The sequence below is a fragment of the Scyliorhinus canicula genome, chromosome 4 (assembly GCF_902713615.1).
Source record: "Scyliorhinus canicula chromosome 4, sScyCan1.1, whole genome shotgun sequence".
Taxonomy (NCBI): domain Eukaryota; kingdom Metazoa; phylum Chordata; class Chondrichthyes; order Carcharhiniformes; family Scyliorhinidae; genus Scyliorhinus; species Scyliorhinus canicula.
Window position 1 is genome coordinate 102,483,817 of NC_052149.1, and position 18,315 is coordinate 102,502,131.

The following is an 18,315-nucleotide window of genomic DNA, read 5'->3' on the forward strand; positions in this document are numbered from 1 at the left end:
GTATCACCCTCATGCATTCTCAAGCCACCCATGCCCAATATCACCTCGTGCATTCTCAACCCACCCATGCACAATATCACCCTCGTGCATTCTCAACCCACCTATGCTCACTATCACCCTCATGCATTCTCAACCCACCTATGCTCACTATCACCCTCATGCATTCTCAACCCACCCATGCTCACTATCACCCTCATGCATTCTCAACCCACCTATGCTCACTATCACCCTCATGCATTCTCAACCCACCCATGCACAATATCACCCTCGTGCATTCTCAACCCACCCATGCTCACTATCACCCTCATGCATTCTCAACCCACCCATGCTCAGTATCACCCTCATGCATTCTCAAGCCACCCATGCCCAATATCACCTCATGCATTCTCAACCCACCCATGCACAATATCACCCTCATGCATTCTCAACCCACCTATGCTCACTATCACCCTCATGCATTCTCAACCAGCCAAGCTTTCCGCTATCCCCATGGCCTCCCGCTGCCATTATTGCTCTCGTAATATCTGGGAATATTGCACATCACCAAGTTCTTAACTCACGTCTGTGGATTCCGATATTGCATTCAATACCCTGGCCACTTCAATGTATCCGGGAGTTTTAACACCCAAATCTATAGAGTGGTAACGTGTATCAGGCTCAGCTGATACTTGTGGAGATTAATTTATAGGCTGGTTGTTTTTGAAATAGTGAAAAACTTTTCACATTGGCCCAAATATATGGCTAAGTCTGTTTGGCAATAAATATTTTTATCTTCCACTCATTAGAATATTGCGGTGTTTTTTCTCTGGAATTCCCTCCCTAAACCACTTTGCTAGTCCACTTTCATCTCCTTTAAGACCATCCTTTAAAACCGATTATTTGATCAAGAGTTAGTCACCCCTCATATCTTTGCTCGGTTCCTATTTGTGTTGAATTAGGTTTCTCTGAAAAGTCTTGAGGCATTTCTACATTAAATCTGTTACACCAACGTAAGTTCCCATAATAACGATGCAGGATCTAATTTTATATCTTAAATTATCCTTGCACCTGTTAAACTATGTTGTGAGGGGAGGTGGAGAGAGAAATTAAAACTGGAAAAGAGAGAATATACGAATGCAATGGCAGTCAACATAAAAGGAAACCCCCAAAACCTTCTACAGGCATGTAAATAGTAAGCAGGTACAATAGGTAGAGTGGGTCCTATCAGGGACAAAGAGGTGGGATATGCTTAGAGGCAGAGAAAGGGAAGAATATTTCATGAGTCCTATGCCTCGGTGTTTACTAAGAAAACATCAGCAGAAGTGGAGATGGTAGAGGTCATGGGTAGAGTGAAAACTGAGAGGCAGGAGTTATTGGAAAGGCTGGCTCTGCTCAGACTGGAAATCATCTGATCCAGATTGCTTACATCCCAGGTTGCTGAGGGAAGTTTGGGTGGAGGGAAAGAAATTACTGTAACCATCTAATCTTCCCTGGAGACAGGGAGGTCCCTGAGGTTTGAAAAGGTAAGTATGACACCCTTACTCAAGAAAGGGTGTAAAGACAGCAACTGGGAGGCGGTGGCGAGGTGGTATTGTCACTGGACTAGCAATCCAGAGATGCAGGGTAATGCTCTGGGATCCTGGGTTCGAATCCCACCATGGCAGATGGTGAAGTTTGAATTCTAATGATGATCATGAAACTATTGTCAATTGTTGTTAAAAAGCCGTCTGGTTCACTAATGTCCTTCAGGGAAGGAAAATCTGCCGTCCTTACCCGGTCTGGCCTACAGGTGACTCCAGACCCACATGGGATGTGTATGTCTGCATGCCCCCCCCCCCCCCCCACCCCTCACTGAAATGCCCTAGCAAGCCACTCAGTTCAAGGGTAATTGGGATGGGCAACAACTATTGACCCAGCCAGCGACGCCAACATTCCAAGAACGAATAAAAGAAAACTACAGATCAGTCAATTTGAACATCAGTGGTGGGTAAGATTTTTGAAATAATCAGGGAAAAGGACAAGTTAATTAAGCAGAACCAGCACAGATTAGAGAAAGGCAGATCATGCTTGATGAATCCAATGATGTAAAAGAGAAGCTGATGAAGTGTAGCTGTATGGATTTTAAGAAAGCATTTGACAAGGTGCCACATGAAATGCTGATTAACAAAATTGGGGCTCGTGGAATAAGAGGGTCTGTGTCAACTTGAACAAAAAATGGCTGCAGGACAGAAAGCAGTGAGTCCTGGTTATTTTTCAGCTGGACAATGATGCTCCTCATAGGTTGGTCTAAAACAACTGCTTTTTTGAGATATGTAAATTACTTTGAAATGGCTAAGTCTGTTAGTTGATGGTTGCCCTCAACTTCTCTGGGCACAATTTAATGGGGGAAAAGATCCCATTGTGGGTGCATTTAGCAGAGTGTTTCTCGGCGCCTGCAGCACTGAGAACGACTGCACTATTAAACGGGACTCTGCTCATATTTTTAGCCTTGATGAGGAACGCCAGGCCGAGGCCACACTTAGGCACATTTATTGCACTGACGGGCTGAGCCCCAACTTACTAATTAGGGAGTCGTGGAGCCCCCCCACACCCACTTCATAAGGGCAGGGCACCCCCAGGCCCGATCCCCAGTACGGGCAAACTGCCACCCGGGCACGTTAGTACTGCCAGCTTGGCACCCTGGCAGTGCCACTGGAGCACCTTGGCATTGCCAGTGTGGCACCTGGGTAGCATTGCCAGGGTGCCCAGGTGGCACCGGGATGCAAGGGTAATACTCTGCCCAGAGCCTGACCACCCGGGCCTCTGATCGCTTGGGAGACCCACCAAGTGCTGCTATGCCACGTCCATGTTAATGGAAACCAGTGCTAAATGGCATCATGAGGTGGTTTCCAAGCTGAGGCCATTCAACCCTGTGCCTTGGGTAACTCTGACTTAGACATATTCCAGTGAGACTAACTACTCACTTGAAAATGCTAATCTAGATCATGCCCAGTGAGGGCGAGATCCAAATCATGATGCCTCTTGTGAGATTTACCAGCCTCGTTGTGTCACTCTGTTGGGCGTGATGAGGCCGATAGGTTGCGTTCAATACCTCTGGCTCATTCCAGCGGTCAATGTGCAGGGTTTCGCAAACTTCCGCGCACAGGTGTGTCCGAGATGTCACAGATGCCCTATGCACCTGTGCAGCTATCGTCATCCCCTTTAACCAAAATCAGTCTCACCAGGTTGCCGGGGCTGCTGGATTTATATCCATCGCTGGCATTCCCCAGGTCCAGTGGCTTATTGATGGCTCACAAGTTGACCTCAGAGGATCGGCTCAACAGGGAGTGCCCTTTATTAATTGGAAGGGGTTCAACTCCTTGAAGGTGCAGTTGATGTGCGATCCCCACATCATGCACGTCTGCACCAGATACCCAGGTAGCATGCATGCTGCTTACATCCCGGCACACTGAGGTTCCCGGCACATTAGTGGCACTCCCTCAGGTGAGGGGTTGGTATTGGGTGGCAAGGCCTACCTGATTAGGTCATGATTGATGGCCCCGCTGTAGAGGCCCCATACTGAGGGGTAGAGGTGTTATAACGATGCTCACTCAGCAACCAAGAGTGTCATCGAGCAGTGCATCGGGCTCCTAATGGTGTGCTTCCGCGGCCCGGACCGCTTTGGTGGGTCTCTACAATACAGCCCCCAGAGGGTTGTGCGTATCATAGCGACCGGCTGCATCCTGTACATCATTTCACAGCAGCAGGCAACATGCTGGACGAGGGCAAAGATCAACAGCCTCGTCAGTTGAGGAGGATGAGGAGATGGTCCAGAATTGGATTGGATTTGTTTATTGTCACATGTACCACGTGACAAAGTATTGTTCTGTGTACAGTTCAGACAGATCATTCCGTTTATGAAAAGAAAATACATACGGCAAACATAAAATACACAATGTAAATGAGCCAGGTAAGGACCTGAAGCTGGTTCGACAGACTGCGAACAAATCCTTCAGGGCCATTGAGCCAGGGAGAACCTGATCAGCTCCCGATTCTTCAACTAGGAGGTCAAAAGACCGGCAGCTTCACCGCCATCACCCCCTCGCCCTCACTCTCTTTTGTCCCATTAACCCCCCCACCCAACTTCCCCTTTCACTCTACTTTACCCTTAACCATTCACCCCTTCTCATGACCACAGCACCCCCTCCCCCTTCCAAGGGTCAGAGCAGCATCACTACAGGGTGTTGGGCCTGGATTGGCAGGATCAGTGGGTCTGGTCTGTGGGATGGGGGATGATGACGACTTGTTGTGCGATGAGCTCTGGTGCTCCTCATTGTCTGACAAAGTCTGACTCCTGTCTTTTAGATAACATACCACTCTCACCCTGGTTGTGCGATGGGAACTCCTTCTCAAGAGCCATGTTATTTTGAGGCGGGGTGCAAGATGGGGCAAGCTTTGGGGTCATAGACTGGGAATGCTCTTATACTAGGCTGTCGCACGCTTTTGGTGTAGGCAGTGCCGTAAAGGCGGTGTCTTCCCTCGAGGTCTACTCCAGGTGGTCTGAGGGTCTGGATGGGGGGCTGTGACCCCAGATGGCTTGGCCTCATTGATGGAGATCCTGGAAGACAAAGAACATGGGGTCAAGTCTTCAGAAGGACAGGGCTGTGGGAGATTAAAGACACACTGAGCTAGGACATCTGGATTCTGGATAAAGTGGCATTGGATACTCACATCTTTGATGCATGCCAACCTACATGTCAGCCCCAACTCACCACCCCCCCCCCCCCAAGTTCCATGGCCCTTTCTTCAAAGGGGTGTGGACCCATATCTTGGACATGCCTGACGCTAGTTTAATGGTGGGAGGGCTTCTAGCTGGTGGCATATGTGGGTAAGGCAACTGGCCAAAGAGGGGAGGGCATGTGTTGGGGTTCCTGCAGCATGGTTTCCGAGGGGCATTCAGGTAGATGGTGTATTACTGGCTGATAAGGTTTTGGGGCAGGTGTTAGGGGTCAAGGATGAGATTGAGGCCAGGGTCATATAGGTGTTTACTCAGCCGAGTTGCTTGAAGGAGGTTGTTCTTCTTGTATTGCAAAACAGCCCTCTTGGTGAGGTTGCCAGCACTCAATGCATCTGCCATCTCAACCCAGGTTTTATTCATTGCGGCTGGCTGGTGTCTCCACCACTTGGGGAAGAGGGTGTTCCTCCTCTCTTCAACGGCATCCAACATTCTGCGGATCAAGGAAGTGTGGTGCAGGCCTTTTAGCAGACATCTTCTTGGCTGGAATAAGAGTCTGGGGTGAGTGGAGTGATTAAAAGCTGCACCAGCCCATCAGGCTCACTATGGGATTCCCAACCCCAGCGAATCACATGCCTGAGGAACCGGGACTGGGGCAGGGTGCACGTGGGTAGCTTGCTGGTTAATTTGCATGGATGGAATCGCGCCTTCCCGGCGCTCCTAGCAGTAGCATGAAGGTGTTCTGAATCACTGCTGGCGGGAGTACTTAGGGCGAAATTCTCCGACCCCCACGACGGGTCGGAGAATAGCGGGAGGGCCTTCCCGACATTTTTCCCGCCCTCCCGCTATTCTCCCCCACCCCCCGCCCAACTCCCGACCCGAATCGCTGCCGCCGTTTTTTTACGGCCGGCAGCGATTCACAGCTGTTCGATGGGCCGAAGTCCCAGCCCTTTACGCCGTTTTTACGAACGGCAAACACACCTGGTCTGGCCGTTCGTAAAAACGGCGTCACAAACTCGCTTTTCATAACCATGGCACCGATTGGCACGGCAGTACCACGGCCGTGCCAAGGGTGCCATGGGCCCGCGATCGGTGGGTACCGATCGTGGGCAGCGGGCCCGATGCCCGTGCACTCTTTCTCCTTCCGCCGCCCCGCAGTATCCATTCGCGGGGCGGCTGAGGGGCAACCCGGCCCGCGCATGCACGGGTTTCGCGCAAATACGCGATGCCGTCATCTGCGCATGCGCGGGTTGGAGTCTTCCAATCCGCGCATGCGCGGCTGACGTCATATGACGCGTCAGCCGCCGCTAACTCCGGCAAGCGGGCTTAACGATATTCGTTAAACCCGTCATGCTGGAGCCTACGGCGTCGGGCTGCTAGCCCCGACCGGGGACCAGAATCGGTTCCCGGTCGGGAAGGGGCGCGCTGGCGTCAAACCCACCCGGGTTTGACGCCAGCCTTACGATTTCTCCCGTTTTGGGAGAATCGCGCCCATAGGGCGGGATTCTCCAGCCACACCCACCTAGCAACCGGAAATTCCCGTCCAAGGTCAATGGGCCTTTACGTAGTCCGCGACCCGCCCGTGGCAATTTTGCGGTGGGCAGAGCGGAAGAATCCAGCCCTTAGTCTCCAAAACTTGTATCTCAGAACAAACTGTTCCTTCAAATTCAATTTCGAAGGATAAATTTAAATGCCATTTAAAAGGCTTAGTTTTATCAGCTGTGACCCAGAGACAATGCTCTCAGCAATGAATTAGAAGGTTGTGAGTTCAAGTTTGACTCGAGAGATTTAAGTGTATAATCTGGGCTGACTCATCAGTGCATTACTGAGGGAATGTCGGTTGTTGGTCAGACCAGAGCAGTACTGAGGTGGTATTGGTCTGCTGAAGGTGCTAACTGTGGAGTGACACACAAAATTAGGCCCAATCTTCCCTCTCAGGAGGGTGTAACTGATTCCATGGCACTATTGGAAGAGCAGCAAGGGAGTTCTTGTAGTAACCAATTCATTTTTTCCAATTAAGGGCAATTTAGCGTGACCAATCCACTTACCCTGCACATAGAAAATAGAGCATACAGTGCAGCAGGAGGCCATTCGGCCCATCGAGTCTGCGCCGACCTATTTAAGCCTTCACTTCTACCCTATTCCGGTAACCCAATAACCCGTCCTAACCTTTTTTGGATACTAAGGGGCAATTTATCATGGCCAATCTACCTAACCTGCACATCTTTGGACTGTGGGAAGAAACCCACTCAAACATGGGGAGAGTGTGCAAACTCTACACAGACAGTGAGCCAGAGCCAGGATCGAACCTGGGACCGTGGTGCTGTGAGACAGCAATGCTAACCACTGCACCACCGTGTTGCCCCCACTTTTACTTTGAAGCAGAGCACAAACAACCAGTTCTGTTGCTGGTGTCATTGAGCTTCATACCTATGTATACCTGTTTTCATGTGCCCAGTCTCAATAAATGCACTCACAATGCGTTTACTGAAGCCTTTCTGAGTGGCTGGTGCCTTCATAGAATTATAAAAACACCTTTTCTACATTATAGCAGAGACCTCTCCTGAAAAGTATTTCATTGGCTATGAAGTTCAGGACATCTGGAGTCATGAAAGTTGTTATAGGAGTACACATCTTTCTATTTCTTTTTGTACCTTGGCAATGTGGAAACTAAGACTAGCTATTGTTAGATAAACACTGTGGTATACCTGGATTTTGTCTATTCAGAAAAAACCTTGGGAAGAAAATCCTAGGCTCAGGAAAGTCCAATTCCCAATTTTGCTCTCTTGGTTGCTGAGGTAGAAATTCCATCTCAAATTCAAGCATAATGCTCAATATAAATTTATTTTACTGTGACAAATGCATATAATTTGGAAAAGTAACGTACCTGCATTATCCCCATGACTATTACTTGTTGGAAATATAAAATACAGTGAACTGAAGTTAAGGGGATTTGCTGGGCAATCAGCTTGCCTGCAGCAAACCAAAGGAAGAAGACAAAAAATCAAATCAACTGGAGGTTCAGGATTTGACCTTGTTTCAATTGTATACCAGATATTCCCTTCATTTTGACTATTTTGTTTCTTATTAATTTTAGTATTTCCAACGTTCCGGACTCCTTTTGGAGAAAAGGCACCAAAATTGCCAGTCCACAGTGTCAAAAAACTCTAATGCTGCAAGGTAAATGAAAAGAGGAGCCTGAAGAGCAGGATGGTTCTGTAACAAGTGAAGATCACCCAAAGTAAGTAAAAGAAACTATATGGCATGTGTGTACATCTTCAGTAGTATTGCGCTGCTCTCAGTTCAATTTATGTGTGGAAGGAGCTCTGTTGCTCAATCACAGAGATTCCCCCACATCTGGCATTCAGCCAAACTTTTCTCCCATTACCCCATCCCTGCTCAGCGATGTTCCTTTGTTTCAAAACCATGGGCGGAATTCTCTCAGCCCTGAGCCGGGCCGGAGAATCCCCGCGAACGGGCCACGCCGCTCCGACACCGGCACACGATTCTTCGCAGAGCGGAGAATCGGCGCCTTTGGCGCCGGTGTGCGCCGGTCGCGGGCTGCTCTACGCGGCTGGCCCACCGATTCTCTGGCCCAAATGGGCCGAGCGGCCGTGAAAAAAAAACGAGACCTGCCGGCGCCTTTCTAACCTACTCTCAGCCGGCGGGAACTCGGCGTGCAAGGGCCTGGGGGGAGGGGGGGGGGGGGGGGGTGGGGGGGGGGGGAGGGGGTGAGGGTGAGAGGGTGGGGGAGAGCGGGCAGCCTGTGGGAAGGGAGGGGGGGTCCGACCCCGGGGGGGGCCTCCGATGTGCCCTGGCCCATGATCATGGCCCACCAATTGGTGGGCCAGCCTCTCTGGCTGGGGGCATCCTTTCCTAAGCGCCGGCCCCTGTCGCCCTGCGCCATGTTGCATCAGGGCTTGCGCGTTGAAGGAGGCCACTGCGCATGCGCGCGTTGGCACTGGTGCCACTGCACACGTCCTCTTTGGCGTCAGCATAACTGCGCATGCCGGATCCCGCAGCGCACAGTTCGCGCCGGGATCGGCAGCTGTAGCGGCACGAAACCGCTCCAGCACCATGCTGGATCCCTGTAGGGGCCAGAATTAGTCCTGGGAGCAGCCCATTCACGCCGTCATAAATCGCGACGGCGTTTACGACAACGTGGACACTCTGCCGCAGGATTGGAGAATCCCACCCCATGTTTCTGATATCTGAGACATACAAGATCCTGAGGGGGTTTGACTGGGCGAATGCTGAGAGCTATCAGACACAGTTAAAACATTAGGGGTCTCATTAAGGCTGAGATGAGGAGATTTTGTTTTGCTCTCAGAGGATCATTTGTCAGTGGAATTCTCTACCAGAGAACAGAGGAGGTGGGTCGTTAAATATATTCAAGATTGGGTAAGATTTTAGTTCAACAAGGGAGTCAAAGGTTCTGGGGAGGCAAACAGGAAAGTGGAATTGAGGGCACAGTCAGATCAACCATCATCTTATGTAATGGTGGAGCAGGTGTAATAGAACACAGAACAGTACAGCACAGTACAGGCCCTTCAACCCACAATGTTGTGTCAAGGATGGGCGAGCACCAAGTTTAGAAACTAAACAAACTACTTATTATAAAGAATAAACTATATACAGCATATAAGAAATGTGCTACCAACTATTTCGACCCCAGTCCCAGACTGGCTGGGATTATCCATACTCAGCGCCATGATTCGTGCTTTCCAGCCCGATTGGCCAGTCTGGTCACATGACCTCACCACCCCAAAACCTCTCCCGCTTAAAGGGGCTCACCACTACAGCAGGCTCGAGGGGCTGAATGGCCCATTCTTGTGTTTTGACGGAATGATTATATATGTGGTATACGCGAAGGGGATCTTTTTCCGAGGCAAGAATGCAACAAACCAAATTCCCGTTTCCAGTTCTCCCAATCTTTTGGAATTCCCAACTCAGCTGCAGCCTGATGAATAAATATCTATTTCAACATAGACATAACGAGCAAAATTCATGAACTCTTTTATCCAAGTGTCAACTCAGTGGGAAAAGTGGAGGGTAGCCCGTCGGCTGTGCTGCCGGCTTTTCCCGCCGTTTATTAGGGACTTGGTCAAAATAAATCCAAGGGACGAATTCCACAACGTCATGCTGGTGGGGTCACCAACAACTCCGGCTTGCTTTTAAAAGATCAGAGTTTCCTTTCAAAAGAATAAATGTGGATAACCCCACCCTCACCGCGGACTCTCCAACCCCACACAAGTGTACTCATTTGTACACCTCTGGTGGGTTCTGATTACCAGGTGCACGCCATAAGGGCACGCGGACATGATTGGACAATTTAACCTGGGGGTGGGGGGAGGGATCTATGAGATGCAAAATCCTGGTAGGCAAAGTTAAATAGATGCAAATGGAGATCCCGACATTTAAAGTCGGGGATTCCTGTTATGTCATTGGCGGAGGGGAGGCGGGGAAAATCGAAAGAGGAGTCCCTTTTGGGACTCCTGCTCAATTCTCCATCCCCTCCACCGTTCCTGTCCCCTGGAAATGCAAGCGGAAAATCCCACCAGTATTTCATATTTTTAATACCAAGCCAATTTTTATGCCAATTGTCTCCCTGTCTGTCCTCAAGGTTTTGACTCCTGTTACAGTTCTACAGGAACTATAGCTGCCATCCAATACTTTGTATCTTGTGTTAGCAAAGTATTAATTAATAAAGGTGAGCCCAACCCTATCCCAGCCCTGTATCTGAATACATGCACCTTGGAGCAGGGGTTCTCACACAATAACTTTCTTTACTACTTTAGCCACCCAAAGACACTTCCAAGTCAATGTTATACTACACTGCCATAAGCTGACAGAAAGATACAATTTGCTTTGCATGAAGTTCTGGCCCTTAATTTTGTTCAAAAGTCCCTTTTCAACGCAATCAAAATTATTTTGAAACTTAACACTCACTGAAAATTTTCCCATCCATCCAGCTGCAAGTGACATTTTAATTGCTGTTGTTTGCTCTCCTCATCCGCTGCTCAGGAGATGTGTCTATGAATTAGAAATAAAAGCAAATAAAAACAAAATACTGCGGATGATGGAAATCTGAAATACGAACAGATAATGCTGGAAAAACCCAGCCGACTAGGCAGCATCTGTGGGGAGAGAAACACAGATAGCCTTTGAGTCTGAAGGACTTGTCTACACGGCTCCAAAGAAATGTCAGGCGGACTCGAAACATTAACTCAGATAGAAATAGGTAGGTTTCACTGTTGGCATACTGGGAGTTCTTGCTCTATTATCAAACATACTTTTTTTTCTGTAAAATCAGCTATCATAAGGCCCCAAATACTTCAACATGTAAAAGAGCTGTTCCAATCATAGGCTTCCCCGGTTCTCTGAATTGGTCCTTTAATTATCTTTTCTTTTAAAGAACACAGTGGTTAGCACTGTCGCTTCACAGTGCCAGAGTCCCAGGTTCCACTCCCAGCTTGGGTCGCAGTCTGTGTGGAGTCTGCACGTTCTCCCTGTGTCTGCATGGGTTTCCTCTGGTTTCCTCCCACAAGTCCCAAAAGACGTGCTGTTAGGTGAATTGGACATTCTGAATTCTCCCTCTGTGTACCCGAACAGGCGCCAGAATGTGGCGACTAGGGATTTTCACAGCAACTTCATTGCAGCGTTAATGTAAGCCACACTAATAAAGATGATATAAAGAATATTAAAGGAGGAATTACCATCAGTACTTGGTGACTGTCAGACCCCCCATCCCGCAGGAACCAGGCAGGTGGGCAGTTATAACTGGCCAGGTTATTGTAACTCACTGGAAAACCAGCAGGAATTCATAATTTCTAAACTTTAACCTGGGGTGGGATTCTCCAGTCCCCCAGCTGGTTTCTCAGCCACGTGCCATTCGTTGATTCTCTCTTCCTGCTGCTTGTTAATGGTATTTCCCATTGAAGCCGCCCCACGCCACTGGGAAACTCACGGGTGGTGGGGCACTGCCGCAGGAACAGCAAATCCCAATGGCAAGCAGCAAAGACACCCACCCAAAACCCATACAATCTGAGACTATGAGGCTACTGCAGTTCACACAATGTAGGTTTTGGCTGTCATTGGACCAAGTCCTGTTATTTATTGGAACATTCAAAGGCGGATGGAGTAGCAGCAACTGCTTTGGTGTATAGGTGTTAATTCATAATTCGGGGATATCCTTTGCTTCCTTTCATAAATGTATCTGGAGTACATTGTGCTGGGCTCAAGCCTGTCGCTCAGTTGGTTGCTTGTACTGCCTAGTGGTTCCCTCAAAAGAATTTTTGGTTAAACTTGAGTAGCCACATTGCAAGTGGGGAAATGACCTAGCAGTCAGTACCTAAGATTGCAAAAGTAAATGTCAACTGGGGTTTCCACTCCGGGTTCCCATCCAGGAACTATTCATGTTAAGCTTGGAAGCATGAAGTCACTTGACGATAGGAGTAGATTTGGCTGTCATGCCTGTCACAGTTGAATAGCCAATGTTGAGTCACAATTTAGCTCCACATATTTAAGGCACTGGAAGGCAACTACTGCTTGCACCCAGGAGTCAATACCCTTGGTGAGATGAGAGAGAGGGAAAATGTACCTCTTAAACCATTCTTGAAAGTTTCAGTCACTGTCTAGATTTAATTCAAATCTAAAACCATTTTTGACTCCAATTTTAAATTTTAACATGGGGTGACGTATCTGCATCTTATACTTTGCTGGGTGCTGCAAGATCTGAAGGTCTGATTAATAAATGGCACATGTGGTCTATGGCAGTGGTTCCCAATCTGTGGTCGGCGATCCTCGTACTGCAAGTGGTCCGTGGAGAGAAAAAAAATTACGACTATGTGTACCTCATATGTATCACAATCAATGTTACTTTATTATTTGCAATGTCATTTGCTTCACAAACATCCTTGTGTAATATAATCCGCAATATATTTATGAGTGTGCATCATAAACTATTAGAAATAGCTGCGTTGATATATAAGTTTAACTCACGTCAGCCATAGCCTATGTAAAAAATAATGTTTAAGACGGCTTACGTATGTTGTGGTCCACAGAAGCTTTTGATAATCTATGGTTTGCATAAAGGAAAAGGTTAGGAACTGCTGGTCTACGGTATTCATTGTAAAATAGAGCAATGTTATTTCAATTGTGAGGGAGAGCTACAAAAAGGGATTGAACAAAGACCTCCAAATGATTGGAATGCTGCAGATAAAAACAAAGGCTACCTGTGGTCAAAGCACACTTATATACAAGCACGTCCCGAATGAACTGGAGATATCACACTTTTTGCCACCTGTGGCTCAGTGGGTAGAATACTTGCCTTTGAGTCAGAAGGTTGGGAGTTCAAGTTCCACTCCGGAGCCATGGACAAACTTGACACTCCAATGCACTGCTGAAGGATTACTACTCTGTCGGAGCCACTATGTTCCAGATGAGATGTTAAACCATGTTTCCCTCTGCCGCTCATGTAAAAGATCCACATCACATTCAGAGAACCGACTAGGGGAGTTCTCCCAGGGTCCTCACCAATATACACATACCTCAACCAACATCGGGTAACCAGAATATCTTCTCATTATCACATTGCTGTTTGTGAGAGCTTGCTCTGTGCATATTGAGGTCCGTGTATCCTATGTTACAACAGTGACTACACTTCAGAAATACTTCACTGGCTGTAAAGAACTCCTGGAAATGAAAATGAAATGAATGAAATGAAAATCGCTTATTGTCACAAGTAGGCTTCAATGAAGTTACAGTGAAAAGCCCCTAGTCGCCACATTCCGGCGCCTGTTCGGGGAGGCTGGTACAGGAATTGGACTGTGCTGCTGACCTGCCATGGTCTGCTTTAAAAGCCAGCGATTTAGCCCAGTGTGCTAAACCAGCCCCTGGATGTCCTGAGGTTGTGAAAGCTGCTATTAAAAAAAAAGCTTACATTTTATTGCTTTGACAGACTGCAGTGAGATCAAGTCACCTACATAAAGGGTTTGATCTGAATATTTCACATTGCATTTTCTGAATATTCCTCAGCACATAACTCCCCATTACTAGTGGCACTGTGTTATCTTAAACATCACAAAAGCGTTCTGAACTCTCAACTACAATCTTCAGTAAGTGTGCAGGTAGATCTGTGCACAGACTGTTACCTCTCTTATTTTTCAGTAATGTATTTCCTTCTAATTCCACACATGTTTTGCATTATTGCTGTTGTGAGATTTCTTGACTGGATTTCTGATAATAAATTTGGATGGTGTTATTGCTCTTTAGTGTAATAGGTCAGAACAATAAACAAAGCGAGAAGTAAAAGGATGGTATCACTAAAAGTGGCCGTGAAGCTATTAGGCTGTCAGATGATCCCAACTGGTCTATGAATGAGCCCAAGTGAAATCTGTTGCTCTTGTCTAGTCTGGATTATATGTGATTCCAAGCCCACAGCAGTAATGCTTGACTCTTCACTGCCTTCTGAAGTGACGTGGCAAAGTGGGATGGGTAATAAATGCCATCCCTGCCAGCGATTCCCTCATCCTAAGAAGCAATCGGGGGAAAATTTGTACTTCATAGAGCAGACTTTATTGGCATGTGAGGAGTAAATTGTATTCTGATGAAATGTGTTCCATTTAAACTTTCCCAGAAAATGAGCTGAGGAGAGATACTCAGTCAACCCAGTAGTTTTCATACTGCATTTTATAGATGGGAAAGGGCGGTCTGATTCCTGCTGAAATCTAACTTTTTATGCCGCTATCAACAACACCGGTATAAATTTTTGAATTGGCAGCAGCTATGGCCAGACCCGCGTGCCAATGTGGAACCTGTGGAAGGTCTTTTAACGTTAAAATAATAATGGATTAGTAACCTGAATCCTACTGGAAATCTGTGCATTCCATCTCCTCCCGGTTAACGTTTCTCTGTTTAACTGCCACCCAAATCTGCATCAGCACCATCGTGTTCAGAACGGCGTGAGGGAAAGGTGCAATGTGGTCATCGAATGAAGGACTGAGAGCTGTAACCCAGTAGGGTTTGGCTCCAGGTCTCTATTAAATTAGTTATATCTCTATTCAGGGAGCCGTACTGACCCCATGGTATATCCGTCTTGAGGTTTGGTGGGGAGTGTGGAGGGGAATCTGGTTGGGGTTTCCAAACCTAAATGTAGAAATATGTTGGTGTGGACATCAGGAGATAACACAATTGGCTTTATCTCTAATGGTCCCAGTAGTTAAATTAGGAGCCAGCAGGTCATTGAGGCTTGTGTGATTAGCATCACTTGCATTTGGACAATGGCCAGGGGACTGGAGAAATCAGAGACAATCTTAGAGTTCAGCTTACAAGAGGGTCGGCAACTAAAGAGACAGATTTAAGGTAATGGATCAAATAAAACAGGAGAAGGTGAGAAGAAATTTATTTACACAGGGGCAGGATGTGATCTGGAATGATTCTGTTGTAAGCTGAAAAGAGGGATATTTCCTGGGCTGTGGGGAAAAGGACTAATTGGATAGCTCTGTCAAAGATGGGGCAAATGCCTCCCTTCAAAGCTGGAAGATTCTATAAATACTGGGGGCAATTTTATGAGCTTTTTTTCTTTCTTCTTTCGTGGGTGGTAAGAGTCACCGGAAAGGCCAGCATTTATTACCTATCCATAATTGTCCTTGAACTGAGTGACATGCTCAGGCCATTTCAGAGGGAGTCTGACGAGGTGAAGCTGAAGATTTCCTTTCTGAAAGGGCATTAGTGAACCAGATGGGGTTTGTTTTATGACAGTCAGCAATACTTTTATTGTCAATATTACTGAGACCAGCTGTCAATTCCAGATTGTATTAATTAAATTTAGATTCCACCTGTCGTGCTGATGGAGTTTGGCCACTTGGCATTGGCTTGGCCCCTGGAATACTAGTCATGTGACAATGCCACTATCCCCCCCGCCCCCCCCCCCCAAGTGCCACGTTGGTCAGAATATTTGAATTTTTTTCAATTTGTGCTGCAGATGGGCAGGATTCTCAATGGCAATGCCATTCTAAAAGCATCCCCAAGTGTGCAGATTTACATACTCGCGGACGCACACACATACACGCATACACAATATCCAGTCACAAACATTGCAGCATTAATTCATTCCAATCTTATAAATTGAAAGCCAGACTTCTCTACTCCTGGTTTAAATGCAACAGCTCACTAATGTATCTTAATAAATTCAGCTACTTAACTCAGACAATGACGTGAGTTCACTGTTTCTAACTGACTTTCATGTGTGAACTTGATTATTCTAATTGGCTGTATTTAGCGACACTGCCCACTATAATTAACAAGTTGTGGTATTGGCCCATCCAGGAAGTGGCAGGCCAATAATCACCCAACAATTTGCTGGAATGTGTCATGTGTTTCAGTCAAGCTGCAGACTCACAGGCCTGAGTTTTGCTCCCTGATCGGGAAACCAAGTGTCAGGGAAATAACCATATTTTCAAACCTAACCCAGGGAAAAATGTCCCAGAGGGACAGCTTTTTGGTCCAGTGTGGGGTGTGGAGAGGGCTATTGGGAGTGTTGTTGGCTGGATTGCAGGTCGTCATGGTAGGGAATTAGTGCAGAATACAGAGACGGGTTGGGTGAAACGCTTGACTCTGCACCAGCAATAAAACATAAAACAACTCTCCAGCCCTTATTTCTCCTACCCCTCACCCCCATCCATGCCAACATATGGCCACCTCATGTTCCCACCCACTGTCTGTGGCCCCTTGTACCCCCCCCCCCCCCCCCCCCCATGACATCCTATGCGCCTCTATCCAATCCCATGCCCCTTTATAGCCCCTTACCAACTTAGTGAAAACTCATACCAATCAATGTCCTCCACCCTTTGCCCTTCCATGTCAAGACACCCAATATTCATCAGGGGCAGACCACAGGTCCCATGCTTATATGAAATAAAATACAATTCTAAGTACCTATTACAGACTTCAATTTTATACATAAAAAACACATTCTCATTGATAAAAACTCATTTGCTATATTATATTCCTTCAACTATGTAATGCCTTATTAAAAGAACATTGTTAGTGCTCTTTGGGGGGGGTTTAAACTAATTCAGCAGGGGCATGGGAACCTGGATTGTACGGGAGACTGAGAGTATAGAGGTCAGTAGCACAGATTTGACTTCGCAGGAGGGTGCCAGTGTTCAGGTAGGTGGTTTGAAGTGTGTCTACTTCAATGCCAGGAGTATACGAAATAAGGTAGGGGAACTGGCAGCATGGGTGGGTACCTGGGACTTCGATGTTGTGGCCATTTCAGAGACATGGATAGAGCAGGGACAGGAATGGTTGTTGCAGGTTCCGGGGTTTAGGTGTTTTAGTAAGCTCAGAAAAGGGGGCAAAAGAGGGGGAGGTGTGGCGCTGCTAGTCAAGGACAGTATTACGGTGGCGGAAAGGATGCTAGATGGGGACTCTTCTTCCGAGGTAGTATGGGCTGAGGTTAGAAACAGGAAAGGAGAGGTCACCCTGTTGGGAGTTTTATATAGGCCACCTAATAGTTCTAGGGATGTAGAGGAAAGGATGGCGAAGATGATTCTGGAAAAGAGCGAAAGTAACAGGGTAGTTGTTATGGGAGACTTTAACTTTCCAAATATTGACTGGAAAAGATATAGTTCGAGTACATTAGATGGGTCGTTCTTTGTACAATGTGTGCAGGAGGGTTTCCTGACACAATATGTTGACAGGCCAACAAGAGGCGAGGCCACATTGGATTTGGTTTTTGGTAATGAACCAGGCCAGGTGTTAGATCTGGAGGTAGGTGAGCACTTTGGAAACAGTGACCACAATTCGGTGACCTTTACGTTAGTGATGGAAAGGGATAAGTATACCCCGCAGGGCAAGAGTTATAGCTGGGGGAAGGGCAATTATGATGCCATTAGACATGACTTAGGATGTGTAGGTTGGAGAAGTAGGCTGCAAGGGTTGGGCAAACTGGATATGTGGAGCTTGTTCAAGGAACAGCTATTGCATGTTCTTGATAAGTACGTACCAGTCAGGCAGGGAGGAAGGGGTTGAGCGAGGGAACCGTGGTTTACCAAAGAAGTGGAATCTCTTGTTAAGAGGAAGAAGGAGGCCTATGTGAAGATGAGGCGTAAAGTTTCAGTTGGGGCGCTTGATAGTTACAAGGAAGCGAGGAAGGATCTAAAGAGAGAGCTAAGACGAGCAAGGAGGGGACATGAGAAGTCTTTGGCAGGTAGGATCAAGGAAAACCCAAAAGCTTTCTATAGGTATGTCAGGAATAAAAGAATGACTAGGGTAAGAGTAGGGCCAGTCAAGGACAGTGGTGGGAAGTTGTGTGTGGAGGCTGAGGAGATAAGCGAGATATTAAATGAATACTTTTCGTCAGTATTCACTCAGGAAAAAGATAATATTGTGGAGGAGAATGCTGAGACCCAGGCTATTAGAATAGATGGCATTGAGGTGCATAGGGAAGAAGTGTTGGCAATTCTTGACAAGGTGAAAATAGATAAGTCCCCGGGGCCTGATGGGATTTATCCTAGGATTCTCTGGGAAGCCAGGGAAGAGATTGCTGAGCCTTTGGCTTTGATTTTTAGGTCATCATTGTCTACAGGAATAGTGCCAGAGGACTGGAGGATAGCAAA

At 47.2% G+C, this 18,315-nt stretch overlaps 1 protein-coding gene across 1 annotated transcript in view; it reads left to right on the forward strand.

Annotated features, from left to right (window-relative positions):
• Nucleotides 1-18,315, forward strand: part of ddr2a (discoidin domain receptor tyrosine kinase 2a) — a 201,511-nt gene that overhangs the window by 42,328 nt on the left and 140,868 nt on the right. Inside the window, exon 2 of the mRNA XM_038794916.1 lies at nt 7,791-7,934. The gene's annotated coding sequence lies outside the window, so the exon portion shown is untranslated. The remainder of the gene's footprint in view (nt 1-7,790; nt 7,935-18,315) is intronic.